This window comes from Argiope bruennichi, chromosome X2 (genome assembly GCF_947563725.1).
Source record: "Argiope bruennichi chromosome X2, qqArgBrue1.1, whole genome shotgun sequence".
Taxonomy (NCBI): domain Eukaryota; kingdom Metazoa; phylum Arthropoda; class Arachnida; order Araneae; family Araneidae; genus Argiope; species Argiope bruennichi.
In genome coordinates, this window is record NC_079163.1 from 28,849,984 (window position 1) to 28,865,129 (window position 15,146).

Consider the following 15,146-nt stretch of genomic DNA (forward strand, 5'->3'; position numbering starts at 1 on the left):
TGTGGCTCTCTTTATTTTAACTCTTAACATATTGTGAGCCACGTCGTCCACATGTATGCCGCAAAAACTTTTCTCATAGGGCCATGTTACACACGTGTGTAACGGGTATTTTCATAGTCACGTCGCATTGTACTGAGCGACTCTTTAATGTATTTTGTATCGGTGTGTGATATTGCATACTGTAGGGAAACACCTTTAAAGTATAGTTTTCGCTGATATAAAGTAATAAAATGCGTGAATGTCATCAAAATAAGCTAAAAAAATTGATTAAAATTAAATTATCTTAACCCAAATCATGCATCATACAACATATTTGATGTCAGCTGAATGCGAACTACTCAAAAGAATGCTTCTTCCACCTGAGAAATATTACCCACTTGACTGGGATGTTTTAATCCTTTTTTTTTTTTTTTCCTGCTGTGCTCGCAGTATTTATTATATTGAACTTTCAAAAATATTATAAACTGGTCGGATAAGGTTGGATCTGCCCAGACCCGGCCTTCTTAATAAAGGGGCCTGGGTGCAATAAACCATTTGGAACCCTAAATTTTTGATAAAGTAAAAAAAAGAAAATCGCAAACATATATTACTATTGCATGTTTATTTAATGCGTGCTTTTATTTATGCTATTAATTACTTCAGAAAAATTATAATTTTTTTGTAATTCCTTTTTCGGTGCTTAATACAGCAATTGCATTTAAGCATTCTGCACACATGCTTGACCGAAGACAATTCTTTATTAATTTTAATTTGCTGAGAGAGTGCTCAGCACTTACCATAGTAACTGGCAACGTAAAGAAAAGTTTTAACACAGTTAATATATTTAGAAATCATTCATTATAATAATTATTTAGTATGTACTGCTGTATGTTTTGTGCGTTAGTTACATCCCTTTTTTCGAAATCAAATCCCATAACCGATCAATTTTTTGGATTAGCTTTACATTTACATCGCTGTTATAAAACTTTACAAAGTTTTTGGAACATTTTTCTAATTCCTGTTTTACTAAAGTTTTTTTTTTTATCAGTGATTTATTTGAAGTACTTTGAAATCTATTTTCGATATGTACAATAGCAGTATCAATTACAGTGCTAAAAATAACATTTATGCTCTACCGGGTTTTCTCTAACTTCATCTTCAGCTATTTCGGAATATAACCTTTTTCTTTTTCGAATTTGTTTTTCAGGAAAATTTTCTGAAATATTCAAATTGCGTGCTATCTCTTTTGTTTCGTCTAAAATTGTGTTAAATTTTGGATTTCAGTTTTAATTTTATTGACCAAATTAAATCAATCAAGAAGAGTTGTTTTTGCTTGAAATATTTAAATGTTTTTGTAAAATTTCCCATATTTTTGTAGGTGCAGAAAATAAATATAAAAGTTGCAATATCAAAAAAAAAAAGTATATTTTGCTGGAAGCGGCATCGCAAATTAATAAATTAAAAGAATGTGATAGGCAAGGCACCAAAATTACATGAAAGTTTAGAGCAATTATTCTAGATCACCTTTCTAGTACACCTTTATACAGGGTGATCAAGAAATAACAGGAAGTGTTTAGAGCCCTGTACTGGACGAAATACAACAAAATTTGGCCACCGTACACATTAAAGTATGCAGATTCTATTTATCAACAACAACAACAAAAAAAAAATTAGTACCAAAAAACGCTGATAGGGGAAATTCTGACGCTGCAACCGCATAATGTGTGAAAAAAATGCATAGCTGCCAATGGAAACAATAACAACACGCCAAACACCAATGAAAAACGTTTATTAAAGCAACTTAAAAATTTGACTCAAGGTAACCACCACTCTGATGTTCCAATAATTGCATGCGGTACACGAGATTTTCGACAGTTGCTTGCAGCATATCGGCATTTATTCGTCTCACGTGTAATGTTATTTGATCTTTTAAAGTAGGAATGTCAGGAACATGTCCTTGATACACAACGCCTTTCAAGTAGTCCCACAACCAGAAATCGAAACGATTCAAATCAGTGGACCCCGCAGGCCAATTCATGGGAAATGCACGACTCATTATTCTAGCATCTGTGAAATGTTGACGCAGAACATCCTTCACCCAACGTCCTATGTATGGTGGCGCATCATCTTGCATGAAAATGGTAGACTCGATGCAAATTCTTTACTGCCGTTGATGTATCACAAAGTTTTGGAGCATATCGGAATTGACAGAACAAATTACTAGTCAATTTCTACCAATTTCTTCATAAAAGTACGGGCCGATGAAAAAAGAAGCAGTGCATCCACACCAAACTGTGACTTGCGGCGAATGTAAGGGAATCTGTTGACCAACATGTGGATTTGCATCAGTCCAAATGCGGCAGTTGTGTGTGATTATATCACCGTGCACATGAAAGTGAGCTTCATCGCTCCATAATATCCACCACGGCCATTCGTCATCCACTTCTAATCAAGCCGAAAATCTTAAAGCAAACTCAAATCGCATATTTCTGTCCCCTGGGAGCAGTTCTTGAATGGGTGTTATCTTATACGGATAAAATTTCAGCATCTTACTCAATATCTTCTGCACCGTCGAAAACGGGATATCCATTTGTCGTGATATTGAACGTGCACTGCTGGTACCCTGGTTATTAGCTTTCGCCTGATCCATAACGGCAATTGGAACTTCTTCAACTTGTTCCTTCTTGATATTTTTACGTCCTCGGCCTGGTTTTACACCAAGAATTCCTGTTGTTTCAAATATTTCAACCATTCTTCGTAAATTAGTTATGGTCATCGGCAGAGTTTGACGGTTTTTCAAACCCGGTTTTAAAAAACCGTGGTTTTTTTTAAGTGAATTTGTCATATTTGAAAACCGGTTTAAAGAATTCATATTATTATTTAAAAATTAATTTTAAACTTATTTTATTTGCTAATTATTCTATGCAACGGACAGCAAACACATTTTTTCAACGTTGCAAGTTGCGTTGGCCAGTGCTTATGCATTGTCCACTGCGCAGCTACGCCTGCCCACATGGAAAGACGTGCCTAACCGATTTATTTTATGTTAGTACTTATACATATGTGCAATCCGACATATGTGAGTCACGAGAGATTCGCTTAATATTATAAAGTGAAAACTGGAAACTTATCTTAAACTTTAGAACTTCATAAAGTCTTGGGATCGACTCGTCTAGCAGCTGAAGACTTAGAGCAACGAGATGCCAATTTATTAACGAGTGAAGATATATTTGAATTTCTGTAAAATGAACTATAAAATTAAAACATTGAAATAAGTGTGAAATTATTATGCGCTTTAGAATAACGAATTAAAGAAAATAGAATTAGCAACTGTTTTGCTGTATTTGCAAAATCCCCAAAACATTTCTAATTCAGCGAAGAAATCTAGTTTACTTTCTTTAGCTTCAAAAACCGAAATTATTAAGCTATCTGAAAAGATATTATCTAGAATATCTCCAAATTCTTATGTGGAAACCGATTCTGATGAAGAGTAAATCGAAGAAACTATTTATAAGAGTAATGCTTTTTTAAAAGAAGCCATGGAAAAATCAATTCATAAGGTTTTTGAAGATCCTGAAGAAAAACTTACAAATCCAAAGACACTGAAAGCTGAATTTTCATTATTTGTGGCAACGAATAAAAGAACAAAAAAACTTAAATTTGTTATTTGATGCCATGAAAACTGCAAACCCAAGCTCAGTAGTTAGTGAACGAGTATTTTCAATTTCAGGCAATATTGTGTCCAAAATAAGAACAAGACTTAGCCACCGTTCAGTGGATATTTTAGGATTTTTAAAATCCTATTTTCTAGGGAAATTAAAGTTAGTGAAAATAATATAAATACTATTTGAAATTTTTGTTTGAGTTTTCGTTATTTTGTGTAAGTAATATATATATGTAATCCTTAATTTTTTTTTAGTATTTTGACTTAATTATTGATTTCGTCTTTTGTTATTTTATATAAATTAAATAAAATATTTTCCCCTATTCTTTTTTTTTTTTTTTGACAAAAATTCTAAAACCGGTTTTTTGGAAATACTGAATTCGAAAATAGGTTTTTATATAAACCCTAGTTTTAATCTGTTTTATACTGTTTTAATCGCCGGTATTCACGAAGAGCAACACAGGCATTTTCATCCCGCTAATAAAACATCTTGATTTATAAGGCAAGTTCATGTAGTGACAAAGCCATCGACTGGCGAATTTTCGTAGAATGACTTGAATTCCCATAACCCTTCCTTTCCCCTATCCGCGTTTTTTAGTACCAATTTTTTTTCCTTGATAAATTGAAACCGCATACTTTAATGTGTATGGTGGCCAAATTTTGTTATATTTTGTCCAGTACATAACACGCTACAGGGCTCCAAACACCTCCTGTTATTTTTTGATCACCCTGTATTTCCCTTTCATGTTGCAACCATTGCAATATGCCTATCCTCTACAGTTCATTCTTCTACAATATCTAAATCAAGCTCACTTAATCTTTTCAATGGAATTTTTGCCAGTCTTTCTATGGTTACTTCAATAAACTCTATAATTGACTCATTTATAGTTAAACTGTTCTCTTCAAAATTTGCATATCTAATAATGACTGACGTTTGTCCCTTATGGGGAATATCAGGGGTACAATCCATTTGGATATTATATTACATGGCTGCTTTCGAATCGTCATTTTAGTTTATGATCATGTTGGGGCTCAATCAAACCTTTTTGTCTTGGAGAAGAATTTAACCACGTTTATTTTATTTTTATCACATTTCATCCAGTAGTTGTCATCCTTTATATAAAAACATAAGGGATCGTATTATTCAAATAGTGGTGATTCCTCTTCGAGAAAAAGAATAAAGAGCAAAAAAAAAAAAAATTGTATTTATTTTTTGGTATTTTAAATTATTATGGGTAACCCTACCTACCAAATTAAGCGCAATTGATTCTGAAATGGAAATACAGTTTGTTAAGTGTACTTGGGGAAATTATTTGATAGCTCTCGAGTATATAAAGATATTATTAGTCTATATAAAGATATTGTCTATATCATTATTGTTCATTTGTTCGCAAAATCGGTTTGCTGCGTACTGCTCGCTTTGTAACAGGATAATAAGCTTAAGTAATACGGGAAAACAAGCACTTACTAGTTATGCTTAAAGAGGAAAACGTAAAACTGCGTTCCACTTCAAAAAAGTCATGTCTGATATTGGACTTTCTATCTGAAAGAAATACAGAAGATGATATATTAAGTTCGAAAACATCAAATTTGATATCTGAAAATAAGCTGATTTCAAACTTTTTAGTTCAAAATCAATCATTTAAAGTTGAACTCTCATGGTCATTAAAACTTATTGCGTCACATTCGTCCTTTAATGCATTCAACGATATATATTAGAAATATCATCATGTTCATTCATAGTGGGATATCCAAAAATTGTACGCGAGGTCTTACAAAAATTTTGAACATTTTTTGTTACGGATTTACTCCATTTTTACAACAATCTCTTAAGAAATATTTAAACAATTAAAAAAAAATTAATATGCTTTGATGATGCTTTGAACCACATTTCACATAAATGTCAAATGGATCTTATTATAAAATATTAATGTGGATCACCCAATAGTCTCCTTAAGATATTGGAATTCAGTATTTTTAAGGCATACCAATGCTCAAGAACTTTTGAGAATTTTAAAGAAGCTATATCAAGATTTTTACATACAATTACTTTTACAAATTCGTATATATGGACCAAAGTAAATTTAAAATGTTAAAATATGTCAAAGAAGAATTTTCGTGAATATCACTATAAAATTTAAGGGCTAAGTACTTTTTGACTACATATAATCTATAGAGTGTTTCAGTATGGACATCTACTCGATGGAAAGTAGATGTTACTTTAAGAGCAATGTATAGAATATTGAATAATAGTTCGTTGGACATGTCGATTTCCTGAAAGTTATAGTTTCTTCGGAATTTTCATTAAAATTTTGTTTTATCCGTTGAGTAGAAAATGTCAATGTTTGCAAACGTGCGTTAAAAGTGTTTGGCAACATAAAGAAATACATAGATTTCATTAAAAAAATTGCCTGGATCTGCTACGAGTGATAATATGATAAATACTTGTCAGGATAAATTGATTCTGGTTAAAGTTAGCTTCTCTTATATTGCTAATATTCCTCAGCCATTTCCTAAAGAATTTCAGACATTTAAACCAAGAATGCTTTTCTTATACTAAACTCTTTTAATACTTGCTAAACAGTTAATAAAAATATTGTAGAAAGAAGCTTAATAGAACAAGCAAAAATATTAGACAGCTTATTTTTGATAGAGCTTATTGATGGTAAAACTCAAGAGACTGTGAAAAAATACCGATATTAGAATAATAACTACAAGTTACTTGATTGAATTACTGAAACTGTAAAAAGAAAAATTTTAATAAAACGTTTTATGTTTGTGAAGAATACTATAAAAAATATTTGATCGCATTTCCAAAAACTTTGCTGTTTTAAAAGATGCATCTTGTTTAAATCCATATTTATTGAAGAACGATGCATTATTATGTAAAAAACGAATGGTTGATTTGCTTCATTTTTATTCAAAGCACAAATTTTCCCGTCATGTTCAAAATGTGCAAGAATCTAATTTGAGATATTCCTGAAAAAAGTAAAAAGGGTATACAAAAAAACAGCTCATTCATTTTCTGAAAAAATACGTTTAGATATGATTTCTGTTATAAGATTTTGAAGTCCAAAGAATTTCCTGATTTTTTGGAAATTGGGCATGCGGCTGCGGAAAATGGATTTAATATCAACAAGGATATGCTTGTTGAAAAGCTGAAAGATGATTCTTTAATTATTCTAAGAACTGTACATGATATCATAAACTTTTATAGAGATGTTTTAAATGTACCGATTTTAAAAGATTTACTCCAGTATGGTAAATGAACACGTATGATGTATTATGAAGCCTTTAGAAGAACAGTAAAATATTCAGGAGAGAAGAAAAGGAATTCAACAAATGCAAAGAAACTGCTGCAAAAGAAAAAAAAATTAAACTGATGACTGGAAAATCTGCAGAAGTTGCAAACATTGATGCCCAAATATACGAATTGGTAAAAATAAAGAAATAAAAATAAAAAATAATCTTATTTCATAATGTTTTTCGTTAAATCAACATAAAATGGTTTGTATCCTGATAGTAAACATGTTATATTGTGTTTTATTTCATCCGAGACCTTAATTTTGTACAACTTACAATTAAAGAGCATTAGAGGGGATCAATATCCCCCCCCCCAAAAAAAGGTAAATTTTATCTTCTAAATTCTAAGTAATAAATAAAGAGAAATTGTTACAAAATATACAAAAATACTAAAATACAAAAAATTTTGGCCTTGAGAATACAAAGAGAGAAGAAAGAGAAGATGATTTATTTTTGAATCTGATTTTTTAATTGAATTTTAATTTTCAGTTTAAAACCGATATAAAATAGAACCTGGCAATTCGAAGACTTTTAACACTTTCACTGGTACGGGTTAGGTGTGATATTCAGACTACTTATCTAATAAATGAATCCTTCTTTGCAATCTCTTAACTTTAGCGGAGAAAGGGTCATCTAATTAGATGGTCTGGTACCATCAGAAAATAAGTGTGAACTACAAGTGAGGCACGTGACAGTGAATGTGCTAATTTAAAATATTCTCTGGTGCCCTGGATTTCATATTATCATATGCAAAATATCGTTTATAATTTTAATTTCATGCCACGTCAAAGCAAAAAAATTGTTGATTTTTTAAAATTATTTTTGTTTTTTGATTGTTTTTACAGCTGCGATGTTAGCAGGGGGCAAGTGGGTGGTGGTTAAATGATACTTAATACTTTTATTTAATTACAGATTAAAAATTTAGTAATTAGATTGAGAGTCCAATTCGCCATTGCACACGAAAGAGTTAAGAGAAACCAATGCATGCCACTGAAGGGAAAACACTCATGTTTGGGCGAGGAATTAGCTTGCATTAGTTTCGAGGAAAAAAAGTACTTAATGTTAAAAACATGTGCTAAACAATCAAGATAAGGGGATTTAAATTCAAGACTTGATTGTTTTTGAATAAAAAGCATTGGTTTTTAAGTATATATGTACATATATGTATATATTTAGACTTAACCTGAAGAATTTAATACTTAATTTGTATATTTTCCTACTTTAATAAGCGTTACATATAAAAATAAGCTTGTACATAAATTTCCAAATTTCCAGCCATCTTAAGAAGCAATAACATCATCGCATCTTTTCCACAATATATACTATTCATGTCCAAATTATAGTAAATTTTCGTTTGTGCACGCGAGCCTGTTCGCCTCGGATTCAAAACGCATCTGAATTCTTGCTCTTATGGCAACCATTATTTAAAAATTGTTTTTGGTAGGTAAAAAATTTGATTTTTTGACCCAAACCTCCAAAGCTTTTTATTACACTGTTATGCAAAACTTAAGCAACGGGTGCTTTTTTGCCATAACTCCACGAGAAATCATCTGAGAGACATGAAATTCAGAAATGTGAGACAGTATTTTGTAATTAAGCGATGACGAAAGCATAGGTGCGCAAAAATGAGTACAATATGTAATGTCTTGAGAAGGAAAATATAGTTTTAAAAGCGCACAAGATATTTATTCACAGACATAGACAACAATTAACATTAAACATAAATGAAAAATATGTTTAGCAGCTTAAAATCCTCCGGGGTTTTCAAAACCAAACTAATTTAAAAATGCTAAATATCAAAGTTCAGGATCCGACCATCACACACATAACAAAACCACAATCTCGCCTCATCCTTTCTTTTTAATCCTCCGACGCAAGTCTCTCACTTCAGTTTAACTCCCAATCTGAAGAGGTTCCAACAAATTCGGCTTCAGAACGATTTGCCTTTAAATAAGTGGCAGGATGGTACAAATGCTTATAGTATGGAATTAAACAAGCAAAAAAAGGCTTTATTGAACTCATAGAATCGCTACACATGATTTTCTGTCCAAGAGGAACAACAAGCAATTGTTCCTTAGTATAGGATATGCCCTCGCCTTATTGCAATGGTTGCTTCGCACCGTCTCTCCATACTCAGCATCAGATTGTCCAATAGTCCTTGAGGCAAGAGTGCCCATTCCGCAATCAGCATCTGCTTCAGTTGTTGGGTGTTCCACAGAAGATGTAATCGTGCCGAAAGGCGTCTCCCCAAAGCATCCCACACATGTTCTATGGGATTTAAATCAGAAGAGAATGCTGGCCAATCCATTCGAGTTATATCTTCACTTTCCAGTAGCTGCTGAACATCAACAGTCCGGTGTGTTCGTGCATTGGCATCCATAAAAACGAAGTCTGGTCCAATAGCATCTCGGAACAGACGCACATAGGAAAAGATCTCCTCCTTACAATAGCGATCTCCGGTTACAGAACCTCTGTCGAAAACGTGGAGCTCAGTCCGCCCGTTCAGCATAATGCCTTCCCGACGACAACTCCAGGACCATCACAGCGGTTTCTTTCCGTGATGTTACTGAAACCATTCCGTGATGAAACCATGTCCCGACCTCTTTCTAAATCAACTGGCGTTGAGAATCCCTTATGGCATTGAAATCTTATCCGTAAAGAGGACACGACTCCATTGATGAAATGTCCAGTTTTTGTGCTCCTTACACCACTTTAAACGTGCCACCGATGGCCAACTTTCAAAGGGATGCAGCGTTTAGGATGGTGGGCGTATAGGTCACCTTTGTGAAGACGTCTGGCCACAGTAACGGCGACACTTGTCGACTTGTTGCTGTACACAATTGCTGAGAAGTGGCGCTTGCTGACTGCTATCGGCTCTTTTCGCCAGCATGACGATATATAGGTCATCCGCTGCAGTTGTTTTCCAAGGCGGCCGCCACCAACCTTTCGAACAACTGTACCTATGGTTTGGAAGGCTTTTCAAACTCGTGAAACGACACTTTTATTGATTCCGAACTCTTCAGCTATACTGGTGAAACTGTGCCCCTCCTCCAGCTTTCCAAACTTTCTTCCACATGTGAAGTCATCCAGGTAATTTCTTCTAGCCATATTTCACGAAATAACTCATTTGCATTTGCAACGAATTCCTTTAATTGCTCCTCCGTTCTTCCTTATCTTGTAGTGTTGAGCTGCGAGAGCCGAATGTACGAGTTTTGCGCACACTCACGTTGCCTACGATGTTTTGTTCCTGACATTTGCATACGCATCACCTTTTTATTGAATTTCGTGTTTGATGTACTGATCGCAATAACCCCTTTTCTGCAATTTCATGGCTACCTGTTTTAAATTTACATTGTTTCTTAAGTTTTGCTCACTTGTGTAATTATTCCAGATTTCTGAAAAAAAACACACACCTTCGATTATAGTTTTTACATTCGTTTTATATAGCCTTTATGATAAGAGCATGTATTTGTGCATTTGGCATGGCATGTCAATCTGGCGCAATCGATACAAAGTTGAATGGGTTCTTTTGCCAAGTATGTTTCACACTGATTACGTTAAAAGTCACACGAGTGTGTAGCATCCCGAATTAGTACAAAAGAATCAGGTAGCTCCGCTCTTGGGAGTGAAGAAAAGGAAGAATTCATGGGAAATTATTTCTTCAAAAGTTTTAACTTGAAACGAAGGGAGCTCAAAAATTCTTAATGGTATCGCTGTCATATAAATATTTTTTTTTCTTTCTTTCTTTCTGAATCGGAAAGGGTTAATAATAGTGCCTGATACATTTTTTCTTTACATATAATTATATATTGTAGAAGCATTGTTTACTTAAAAAAATAACTAACCAATAAAATTTTTTATGAATTTTTAGATTTAAATATTTTATTATACAAAGTGCTATTTTGCTTATGTTATTATTATCCAATATTAGGCCTTTATAAATTATTGTAGTTCTGTTCGATTAATTCATTTTCGTGTAACTGAGGCATTTTATAAGCATTAAAAAAATATCCAGATGATCAAGAACTGTGTTGAATTCGAACCAATTTCAAAGTAGTTAAAAACATATTCCTCGTTAAACTTCGATTGAATATTTCCATGCTTATGCTTCAACAAATTTAGGTAATTTAGTGTTGCAGTCTGTGTTGCTATTTATAAACTACAATCTAGAATGAAATATAACCAAATTTTTTCTAGAATTAGATGTAAGTGCAATTAAATCTCAAAAGACTCCGAATTTTTTTTCCAAACATCTTTGAAAAAAAAAAAAAAAAGAATGATGAAAATTCTTTTCCTCTCATTCTGAAAAGTTGAGAAAAATTGTTTACTCTCATCTTTGTAATGAGAGAAAAGATCAGTATCGGAATAATAAAAACTAATATAATAATTTTAATTACATTTAAATTAGTTATTATAAGTTATTTTGAAGCCAAATTAGAGAAATTGCGCTTGCCCCCCCCCCCCCGATGAGAAACGGCAAAGGTAAAATATTAAAATCAAGAAGACAGAATAAAATTGATAATACAGTTAAAATAACAGGAATATAAAAATCTGAATATAAAAAAAAAATTCATAGCCGAAACATCCACTACACCCGAGCTTTTTAAAATCGAGGAGAGTACGAAAAGACCTGACAGCCCTGGATACGTCTCCAATAAATATAAGCCACAGTATAAAATTCAATCATTCAGAAGTCAGCATTATTTAAAAAATGAAAAATGTCAATTCTGTAAAACAAATCCTAAAATACATTGGTATAAACAGACAAGAGTCCACAACATGGGTCAGTGGATAACATAATTTAGCACTAACTAATTTTAAAAGCCTTCGCCACCCTTATAACAATCACATTAATTAAATTTTGATATCATCACATTAATTAATTAAAACAGACAGACACATTAATTAAATTTTGGTATCATCACATTAATTAATTAAAACAGACACATTAAATTTTGATATCATCACATTAATTAATTAAAACAGACTATTAATTAAATTTTGATATCATCACATTAATTAATTAAAACAGACACATTAATTAAATTTTGATATCACATTAATTAATTAAAACAGACACATTAATTAAATTTTGATATCACATTAATTAATTAAAACAGGCACATTAATTAAATTTTGAAATAATCACAATAATTAAATTTTGAAACCAGGCCCTTCCCATACGCATGTACGAAAGCATTTAAATGAAAAGTTTTAGTATACATACAATTGAAAGAGTAATGATCTGTGTCACCAATAATCCCACTGATGCAAAGAGGAGAGTCTAATATCGGATACCTGTGAAGATATGAAGGAAAAAACCCATATCCGCTCAAAAATAAAAATAAAAAATTTGTTGCTGATTAAGATGCCTTTGACCCTCTCACCAGAAGCTAAATTATAATTGCTCTAATATGTATTCCATTCTTGAATAATATATTTCTTTAAAATATATTTAATATAGAAGAGAGGAGCGGGAATAATCTTCTCCTCTCGAGAAATACTAGCAGTCTTCGCAAAATGATCAGTCCTTTTATTCCATGAATTATCATCACGATCTTTCACTCAAAAGAGACCGATCAAATCTTTAGCTTCAAATATGTTCATTAAAGCATGATGCAAGTAATTTTGTCACTGCTCTGAAAATCAAACTGACAGTAATCATCGTTCATCAATCAACAGTTGTATCAACCGAGAGATTTCACTCGAGAATAAAAATAATAGTTAAAAAGAATTTGCGATCTAGTATTAATGTGTTCTTGGGATTTTCTAAAGTGCAGTATTATGAAGGGGTGAAAAAGTAACGTTCTACTCCGAGCTAATGTGTACCTGCTATATTACAAATGGCGACAAGATTATATTGCACTCGCAGTACCAGCTACCCTCGCTACGCTTCCAAGACTTACATTATGTATCTAATTGGATGAAAACAGAACTGTTACAATTGAAATCGGCATGACATATTTTTAAAAGCACGTCACGAACCTGAATTAATCAAAAGATTTTTCTATGATCTAAACAAATATTTTTAGCATTTAGCATGATCTAAACAAATATTTTTAGGCATTAATATAAAAAAAAAATTTTTCGTTAATACTAAACTGAATGATATAGAGTGGAATAGTTCGCTCGCCATACGGGAGTAAATAGATGAAAGAACTAAAAGATATTTCCATGGTAAGCACAGTTACCAATTTACAAAGGTAAGAAAAACTATTTTTTAGAGCTAAGTCAGAATATGAAGAAAAACAAAATTGTGATAACAGAGGGTTTATTTTATTTGCCTTATGAAACAAAGGATATTTTAAATATAAGTTTGTGAACAAGATATCAATGAACAGTGTATGTGTCTCATAAAGCAACATACAGTTTTTTATGTACCCAAATTGCAACTTTTGAACAGCCATTAGACTTTTATGTAAATTTATTTCGAATTCAGAAGGTGGTTTAACCATTTTGACTGTTTGAATTTGTGTCAACATTTTTAATTTTATTTAATTTTTTTTTTTTTTTTTTTTTTTTTTACTTTTGAACTGTTTCAAACAAAAATATATAAATTGGTTGATAAAAATAATGCCTCTTTTAACCATTATTTTGTAGATTTAAATAAAGGGAAACTCTGTAGAAATAGATTTATTCAGAAAAATAGCCGAATTGCATGCATCGGCTATATTACTTAAAAAAAAAAAAAGTGTCCAGAAAAATTTTAGAAAGAAAAATCAGAAGTGAAAACAAACTACAAAAGGGGAAGGGAAAAAAAAAAAACCCTTCCAAAGGACAGATAGCAAAATTACATGCTTCTCATTTTTTTTCAGCTTTATCATCATCGTTAGAATTTTATTTTGAAATAAAAGCGGACATATTAGGTATTTTTTGTTGACTTGTACTCTAAAGTTGGAATTAAATGATTTAATACATATAAAATAAAAACTGAAGTTCATCAATTCATTGTGTATATTCCTGAAACAAAGAACAATGCGAATTCGTTTTAAGAAACGGGAAAAACTGAGAAAATAACAGATGACGTTTCCTTAAGTATTATTCATTCTCAACAAACAGGTCGTTTTCGGTTTTTTTTTTTTTTTTTTTTTTTTTAAATAATTGAAACTTTTCTTCTAAGGCAGAAGACAAGCAATTTAAATTTCTAATTTCAAAATAAAAAATACAGATATTTTACAGTTTACCAAAAGCAAAATACCAAAAACTTTTAATTATTGAATTTCTCCCATAGGTTACAAAAATTATTTATGGACAATTTAAAAATTTTATTTCAATGCAAGTTCAATACAACAGCAAAAAAAAAAAATCTTTATCACAGTCTTTGTGTACTTTTTTACATATAATTTAGCTTAAAATTTAGGATTTTTCACCCCTGCAAAAATAAACATAGTTCAATAAATGTTGATACATTCCAAGCAAAAATATGCAATAAACTATACTTTAAAAAAATACATTTTTTATTTTTATATACAACATTCTGCTTAAAAACAGATTTATATTAAATTATAATTTTATAATACATAACTTTCACAAATATAATTTATAAATATTTTCTAATGACACAAATTCAAACTCACAAAATGACATTATTAAGTAAGTTGCATGACCATCTAAAATACATATATAAATCAAAAATGTTTAATATACAAGCAGGCACATAGTACAATTTCAATTAGTTCTTTATTTTACATAATATATTAGTACTTATTTTAAGAGCATGTTAACAGTTTTGCTCTGTCACACAATAAATAAATTTTCCTATAATGTAAAAATCCTTACATAGTAATAAAAACACAGAAATGCTTAGCTTCTGTAAATTCTTTTCCCCCTACCCCTTTGAAAACAAGCCTCAATTGAAGTTGAAAAAATCATATAACGGTATATACTGTAATGCAGCATGAATATGCGGGGCCACAAAAAGTACATTGTTTTCAGTAATTCCCATACGACTGTAATACTGCGTAGGATATTCCGACAATGTGACAGCATTAAATCCATGATAGAATTTAATATGCATGATGTTCATTTGCATCTTAAGTGATAATGTCTTAAACTCGCAATCTTCTTCTTACAAAGCTAAAAAATAAAGCTATATCAAGCTATTGCAATCTCTCTGAAGAATGCAGTTGAGAAATAAGTTATTTTCACATGCATCATGAATTAAAAAAAAAAAATGCATTACAGGGAGGATTTATTATAT